Source organism: Streptopelia decaocto, assembly GCF_964273445.1.
Source record: "Streptopelia decaocto genome assembly, chromosome: 2".
In the NCBI taxonomy this organism is placed as follows: Eukaryota; Metazoa; Chordata; class Aves; order Columbiformes; family Columbidae; genus Streptopelia; species Streptopelia decaocto.
The window spans coordinates 34,254,760-34,263,667 of record NC_138655.1 but is presented as its reverse complement, the minus strand read 5'-3'; positions in this window follow the sequence as shown (position 1 = coordinate 34,263,667).

Here is an 8,908-nt window from a genome sequence, read left to right as displayed (position 1 = left end):
AAGAACAGCAGCGAGGTTGAACAGGCTTGGGAGTGGGAAAAGCCTGTCTAGTGAGGTTTTGCTTTAAAAACACTAAGAGTTCAAGTTTGGTCAGCTGGTGAGAGGTATCCAAGTTAGTGCAGAGCTAGCACTGAGCCTCAGAGGCTGGAAAAGCTCTGAGAAACTAAACATCCTACCAAGCCTGGAGCATGATCCTCCTCCCAGGGAGTTTTACTAGAAACTTTCAGGGGAGCAGGATCATTACATGCTGCTTGTGAGATTTATTTGCTCTGTGATCATCTGAGATGTATTATCAAAGCTCTGTAAATCTTTGCCAGAGAGATAAGGTGCAGTACACAAAAAGTTTGTTGCTGGTTCTTTATGCCTCTGTCTTTTCCATTCAAACAACAACTGATAGAACAGCTCTTAGCTCAGCTGTATTGGAACTTAGAGATGCCTTGTTATTGTGGGTTTTTATTTATTTATTTATTTTTTAATAATGCTTCCACAGGCTGTGCTTGCAACAGCATTTGAACTGCTCTCACCTCCTTTCTCAGCTGGTCACTGTCACTGGGGCTCAGCAAGTTGGCCTCATTCAGACATATACAGACAGTAAAATCAAAACCATCTTCAGCTTGAGATGAGAGAGAAGTGCTGTTTGGAGCAGCATGCTTCAGTCTGAGCATTTCCATTGGCTCCAGGATTTTGAAATGTCCCACTGCTGTAATGATGCTATATCATATGTATTTATTTATTCATGCTTGTCCTTTTCTTCTAAGTGCAAGTTAATTGGTAAATTCTGCCTTGCCATTCAAGGCAGGGTGAGGAGTCGAGATTCGCAAGAGCTTTCTTGCCAACATTTGGGATTTTGCCAAACAGCTTGATACTGTGACTTTTAGAATAAAATCTTAATCTTATGTGGCTTCCTTGAGCTTCATGTCACTACATGCACAGGTAAAATATTTTCATGGCACTACTATATTTAAAGCTACCTGCTGGAGGACATTTCAGTCAGTGCGTTACTCCATCTGTTCTTATATAAACAGCGTGCTGGGGAGGGGCTGTCTGGTCTCAAGTTGGCATGGTTTGGGGCAAGGGAGACTTAGTGAGTGAGAGATGAGGTATCTGGTGAAGGGGGCAGTGACTGGGGGCACTGTGGGATCCCCCTGCAGACCCCTCTCACTGTGTCTGCTCTTCCAGAGTACAGACGTGCTGCTCCTGGCAGGCAGAGCCCAGGAGGGAAAGCCGGGAGTCGGAAAGTTGTGAGACACTTCAGCTTCATCACAGTAGACATACGTGCCTTCTAAAAATGACTTTTTTGGATGTTTTCAGGACTCATTTCTATTAACTCATAATGGTATTGTGTAATACCTTCTGACCCAGCAACAGCATGCTCACAGCCCTTGGAGTTAAATAATGATTGCCTCTGAAATGACTTCCCCTTTTTCTGTAGTATTGCTATGGGAGATTCTTTCAGTTTTATACATAAGTTTTTTTTACCTAAATGGTGTCTGAACATTATAAACTTGGATGCAAGATAAAAACAGGCTGTTGTTTACTTTGTTGGGTTTTTCTGTTTCTACTCTTATCAGGATGTGGACACTCCAAGAGAAAATATTTTTGATTTCTCATAAATAACTGGCATCCTTCTTTTATGGTTATGACTGAGGTAATGGCATTGGGTTATTAGTTTCTTGGATTTTATAATAAATATTTGTGACATGTTGTTTTAACTCACATTTAGAAAGGAGTGTCTACTTCCTAATGATAATTTTAACTGCAAATCAAAATAAACTTTTCAATTTTTAATTGCAGAGATAGCTAAGATGTACAACAGTGTTCTATATGATACTGTGAGAATAAATTGCCTGGAACATTATAGACTAGATTTTTTTCCTATTGTAAATGTAGATTTTTGTGCAATCCCATAGCTTCCTACATTTATTTAACTATAATTCTCTGTCTATGTGGAAAGGATTTGGAGTTTGATGATTTCAATTTTTTTCTTGAGTTTTACGCAGTTTTAGATATTGTACTTCATGCTATAATAAATAGATTGCTTAGTGACAAATTCAATCGAAATAAAATGCATATATGTTAGATCATATGATTAAATATAAAAAGTGAACAGAGAAGCTGAAAAACTCAATTTTTATTGAAAAGGACTTAGATGTTTCTTATCTTGGTTAGCTATAGGCATAAAGGTGGTCCCAGTATAGCTTCCCAGATCACTAAACACCATAAAAGTGTTAGATATACTATGCATCAGTCAAGATATTTATAATCTATTAAGCTTAAAACTCTCTGTTTCTCCATGGAAGCTGGCAGGACTGCAAAGGTTATTCTGCTTTTTTTCCTTCCTGGTGCTCATTATAGCACATGCAGAAACTTCAGTGCAAGTCACACATTGACATCCTCCTGGACTTTCACTTGTTTACTGTGCAATACATCACTTTATTCCAAGGCTGGAGGGCTGGAGTAAACTGAGCAGTTTTTAAACTGAGCAGTTACTTTTTTTTCACCGTTATGGAAAATATGATGATGTTAACTGCATAATCAGTAACTAATGAATATTATTTTGAATGTACTTGTTCATGGTTTATGATGACTGCATGAACATGGAAAAGTCTTAGGCTGCTGAAATCTGTGGCATTTTTAATTTATTTGTTTCTAATGCAGGAAATCTATATTTAGCTGTAATGGCAGATCAGCTGTGACTTAGGTGTCTGGCTTCTATACAACCTTATTCCTCCAACGGATGGCTGTAAAGAGTAGTCAGTAGCATCACTGCTGGCAGCAGCAAGAGAGTCAGAACCAACAATCTATTCGCTAATAAATAATATATGTCACGCTGGCATAATGCAGCTCTGAGCATTTAGGAGTAGGCTGTGATAAGCAGCAATTGTAGTCTTTACAAGGAACAATGGCAATCTACCAATTTACCTCTCATAATACCATGACAGGGGGACCGTGGTACATTGAAATTGTGCAAGGGCAGATACAGTCCAAGACTGGATGAAGGGGCTGAGCAGCTCTGTTACCACAGCACCAGCACGTGATGCAGGAGAAGCCTCCACACTGCTCAGTGCTTTTCCTGGGAAGTCGTGTTTGCTATTGCAGGGTATGCTTCATGCTGCCATTATACTCAGATATTAGCTTGTTAGGAAATAAACATCAGCTCTTTAGGTAAAACCGTATAACAAGGAAACGAATGCAAAGCTGTGCTAATAATTAACTGAACAAAGCTCTCAAACGTAATCTTCTTTGATGACACTGGAGATGAGCTTCTCCCTGATTGCCTAACAAGTTAAGAAATAGAAATCAATTATGACAGTACAGTCCAAATACAGAATAAATTTGCCTCAGAGCATTGATAAGACATCTCAAGGCAGTTCATAAAGTAGTTTTTCACAGTACCTCATCAATACTTAACTTTTAGAAAATTAGCTGTGTTTTCAATATTAAAATTACAACCAAACTCAACAACTCAAAATGAAGCCACAGTGCTGCTTTCTACAGAGCTTTCAGTTGTGTCTTTTGCTGTTTAAGTATGAGGTTTTGGTTTGCCTACGAGGTTGATGACCCCATCTCAGCTGAATGTACTCTCAGATGACTGAATAATCCTGCTATAATTTATGGTCATACGTTTAGTGTAAATTTGAATATATCAGAGAGATCCTGTGACAGTTTGAGCAGAAAATGCTGGCAGGCTGCAGCAGCTAGAAGAAACCTGCTAATGTATTTAATCAGATTCAAAGCAGTGAACTGGCCTAATTAGCCTTGAAATCACAAAGCTATGAATGACACTGTTGTACATGTTCATCCAGTGGTTGCTGAGATTAATAGCCCACAAAGTTGATCTACCTTGACAGTGGTGCCATCTAGAAGGTCTTGGCTTCTAGAGTATTTCCATCTCATGCTTTCTTCATTCTCATTATTGCTGACATAGAGCAGACTTCTGAACTGGGTAGGCCTTGTGCTTACATTTATATTCAGGACTAGCCTGGCTCCCGGTAGTTGCTTTTGTCCCTATTTAGGCATTTTATTAAAGTAGTACACTTCTGCTCCCCTTGAACTAAAGAAGGGATGAGAATGTTAGGCTGCTCTGAAAATGAGGACATATTTATAGATCACCTAGTAGAAGCAAAAATGTTTGGCTTTTGTTCAGTAGCTTTGTGGTTAGGGTACTCACCCAGAAGTAGGAAATCAAGCTTTTAAGCCTTTCTTATAGGCCAACAAGGCCAACAAATATCTCACCTCTTGTCAATCCAAGATTCTCTCCTACTGAAGGATTGCTTGTACCCCTCCAGCTACAGACTCATGCCTGTTGCCTTTTGAGCACAGGCTGCCTCATTCTTGCTCACTAGGAACAGGGAGGGTGGTCTCCATCCCTGAAGCCATCTTGAGGACTACTGGTAGCAGCAGTAGCTTACGAAGTATAAACCACAGGTTTGAGTCCCCAGGGATGAACATGGTCCCTAGATGAATGTTCATTGACCAGGCAATTACATCAGTGGGTTGCTACCATCACCTTAAGGTGCATTTTGAAATGAGTGGACTTTGTGCAGTTCTTTTGAAGGGCTATGTTTCATGTGCCTCTTGTCAGAGGAGGTTTCCAGGCTTAGAATATCATGTGGGTGTTCTGTGTCTCTTTTGATCCTGCCCATGCACTAGGCCTAGATGGGAGTTCAGAATATCTTCTTTCTGACCACGAAGTATCATGTTGATTCTGCCTTAGAGGTTCCCATACCTTTCTTTGAACTTAGGTTTTGCATGTTTAATATTAGAAACCCTGAACTAATGTCTCTGATGAAGCACATTTTTAAAAGAATGCTGTGGCTTTAAAAAGTACATTTTGGTTTGATAGAGATAAATAAATTAATTTATAGTGTCAGTTTTATAAAACTTTTCCTTTTATCCTGTCTTGATTTTAGAATTACAGCAACAGTAGCATGGGGTTGTGCATGATAGCGAGTCCTTACTTTTTTCTATTGTCGGGTCAATTTGAGGTTCAAAAATATCAGTACTCCTTGTATCAGCTGCCTTTAGGCATGACATAATGCTTTCCAAAACTTATGCTGTCTCCACTCATGGCAGAACTAAAAAATCAGTAAGAAAATGAAGTGTAGCTTCTTCTCTATGGTGTTAAACTGGGGTTTCAAGAATGACACTCCCTTATCCAAACCAGCTCTACCTTTGTGTGCGATGTGGAACCAAAACATGTTAGATAAGGTTCAGAAGCAAAGTCTTCGGCTTTATGGGTGACTGCTTCTCTCAGATGGACAAAATAAGATGACAGGTTGTCATAGGCCCCGTGCAACAATTTATAGTAGTAGGTTGGGGTTTTTTAGGCACTCCATCATTTGAGACATCAAAATATTGAAGGTCTGGATTCTGTAAAATCAAACCTAGGATGAAATTTGCCTTAATTTTTAATGATAAAAGGTTCTTGTGAAGGGTTGCTGATGCTATGACCTTAGAGACATTTCCAGCTGTGTACAAAGGTGGTTGTCAGAGTTGAGTCACCCAAAAATCAAGGCCTTGATTCATTCCTTCCAGCTTTAATGCTTCTGTGAAGCACCAGAGATGGGAATGTAAACTGTCGTCCTGCTGGGTAGAGTCACTGGGTTGAGACAAGCATCTCTTGAGCAAATCTGCCCATGTCAAACTGAGATCTTTGGCCATGTCTCTTCCTTTCTGTTGTCTAGGTAGGTCTAGGCCTGCCATCTTCCTTGATTGAGTCACCGAACAGTCCAGTTAGAAAGACTTCAAAGGAAAATTTTTGACAGAGGCAGAAATTGAACCCAAATGTTTTCATTTCCAAAGAAGTCACTTAAGAGTATGACCATGCTTTCCTTAATTGTACATCTGGGATGGTGGGGTTGTATGCTTATCGTCTATTAGAAAATTATACTAGGATTCTGAACAAAGTGCCACAGCCAGAGTTTAGGATGCAGTTTCATTCAGAGGGATAACATCTGGCTCCTCTCAATGTGCCTTATTGCTTCAGACATCATTCTTTGTGTATATAGCATGATGTTATATATTCTGTAATATCTCCCTGCCTAGAAACCTAGAATCATCATTCATTACTACACTGTGCAAGTTTTTCTTCAGGAGAACAAAAAGACATCTGTGAAGTTCTTCAGCACTTTCAGCTAGTTGGCAGCAATGTTATTGTTAGGGAGCAGGGGAAGACTGAAAGGTTATGGAAGATAACATGTTTAGAAAAGCCCGAAAACTAATTGTTTTAGGACAGCTGGTTGCAATAGTCTCTCCTCAAAGAACAAATAATGTGTTGACAATCTCCTCCATCATCTTAATGCACTGCAATGCAATTAGAAAAAAAATCAACTAGTGGATGAATAAATTGCAATTCAAAGTTCTAATTTATTAATATTAATGTATTTACTATTATTACTGTATCCTGTATATGTAGTATCTGTACATTCTCAAAGAATTATATGGAAGCATCAATCAAAACTGTGGATCCAGGATGCTAGCCAGGACATAAATATGTAGTCTGATTTAGCCCTGAAATGAGGAACTTACATAATCACATTTCTGTAATATCTGGTTGTCTGAAATTAAAGAAAATTATCTGCCATTTAGCCTTGTATCTCTCTGCTGTGATAGATCATCCCCTCTGAAATTTCCAGGGAAGGCTAAATATGCAGTGAAAGACGGTATCTTTGGCAAAAGAAATAACTCAGCCCTTAGCAACCAATTGTAAACATAAATAGTATAGTGCAGACACCACAGACAATTGCATCTTAAACAAGAGATGCTTCAACGTGGGCTGCAATGGAAATGAGACTGTTTTTGTAAACCGAGCAGGAACACATCAGGATTGTTTTGTAAGGATCATATAGCCACGCTTGCCACAGGCACCAACAGCAAAGCATTGCTAATGAGGAAAGACAGAGAAACAGAGGTGGTCTGGAATAAAGGCTGGTGGTGATCTTGCTTCAGTGCTGGGACAGACTGTTCATCTCTCTCTTGAGACCTCGGTGTAGGCTGAGGGGGTGCTCCAAATGCAGCTCTCAGCTCCAGAGTTGTGGTGAGGTCCTACTCGAAAAGGCCACTTGAGTCCTAAGTGCCATACGAATCCCAAGGTAAAATTAAACAATGCTGTCAAGGGCATTCAGCCTTTTGGTGTAAACTTGTCCACATCACCTGTAGTGGAGTCTAGAGCCTACCCATGAGTAAGAGCTCCCTTAAGTAACTGCAAGTGCTGCTGGGAGAGTTGGAAAACTAAGGCCAAAACTGCCAAGCTTGTGTGACTGCAAGATTTTACAAACGTTTTGTCAGTTATACTCTCTCTCTCTTTTTCTGTCTTCTGTTTCCTCACCTATTTCTGTCTGTCTTTTCTTATCCAAGGAATATATAAAGCCTCTGAGTCTGCTGCTCTTTGGTGAAGTTCAGCTCATCCATCTAAAAGACACTTCTGTGCTCAAGATGGTGAGAACAGGGAGTGAGCAGACAGATTGATTTAGTCGGTTTGAAAAGTTCATCTGTAAAATGCCCCATCTTTTTTGAGTGTTTCCTGCAGATCTCTGAGACTTTGTGCAGCCAACATTTAATTTTTCACACACCAGAAATAAATAATCCCTGAGGTTTGTTATGAAAATAGAAATAATCATCATTTTAGACCAGTTAACCAAAGTAATGACCTAAGAGCTGGTTTTGCAGGACTTATTCACAAGCAAAATCTTACTTTCCATAGACCAACCAATCCATAGCTGTAAGCAGACCTCTCAAGGCTGAAGGTGTGATTTGGTCTTAGCTCATGGACAGACCCAGCTCTCTTACAGTCCCTGCCACCCACCAGTGATGGCTCTGACCATGGTTGAGGCCAGGCAAGAGCCAGCCATTGCTCACAGAGAAGCTCTGTCACAGGAGAGACAGGCTCAGGCTCCATCTTCACCCTTTCAAGCCATGTGGCTTCAAGGACTGTCAGATGCTTGGCTCTGAGGACTTGAGCCCAAGTGCTGTCACTGGTAGTTTGAACAATCAAAGCTCATCTACTTCCCTCCTGTGCATGAATGCATGTGTTCCTGCATATGGATATGAATCTGAGACATACAGATGATGCTCAGGAATACTTTGACATGTTTCCCGACACTTTCTGCCTTCAGCTTGCCAATCCTTAACTGTATGAGATGTGACTTCTGTAAAGGTGGGAAATGGAAGTAACAAGCACCTCGCTCAAGTGAAGTGGTTTTCTTCAGAGTTTTAGCTATCATCTCAGCCATTTTTTAAAAAACTGAAATTAAGAGAAAATACTATTAATAAGGTTCCCACAGCTCACCATTAAGAAATTGCATTATTTTGGAACAAAGAACAGATGTTTGATAGCTGAAATGTGGTAGCAGAGATATTACAGCAAAGCAGAAGTCAAAAAAATTAGAATCATACAATCATATTGCCTTATAGAGCTCTAGAAATTTCTTTACTTAGTAGAAATGTATTAGCTTCTCACAACTAAGTTGCTCTACCTTTTCTTGATTAACCTACTGTATCCTAGGTTATAGGCTCTAAGAGTCAGATGTTGAGGTGAGGACAGGCTTTTTAGAATCATGGAATCCTAGAAAATCTCCAGTTGGAAGGGACCCATAAGGATAATCGAGTCCAACTCCCCGTTCCTTGTAGGACTACCTAAAACTAAAAACTAAACTATATGACTAAGACTGTTGTCCAGACAACCCCGGAACTCTGACATGTTTGGTGCTGTGACCACTTCCCTGGAGAGCCTGTTCTGGTGACCAACCACCCACTCAATTAAGAACCTTTTCCTGAAGTCCAATCTGGACTTCCCTTGATGTTATGCTTACAAAAACCTAAAGCTAGTTTTTCCAGACTGCATATCTGATTTTTGTTACACTTTATCAAGTAATTTTTAATACTTAATGCAATAAGTACCTCCCCA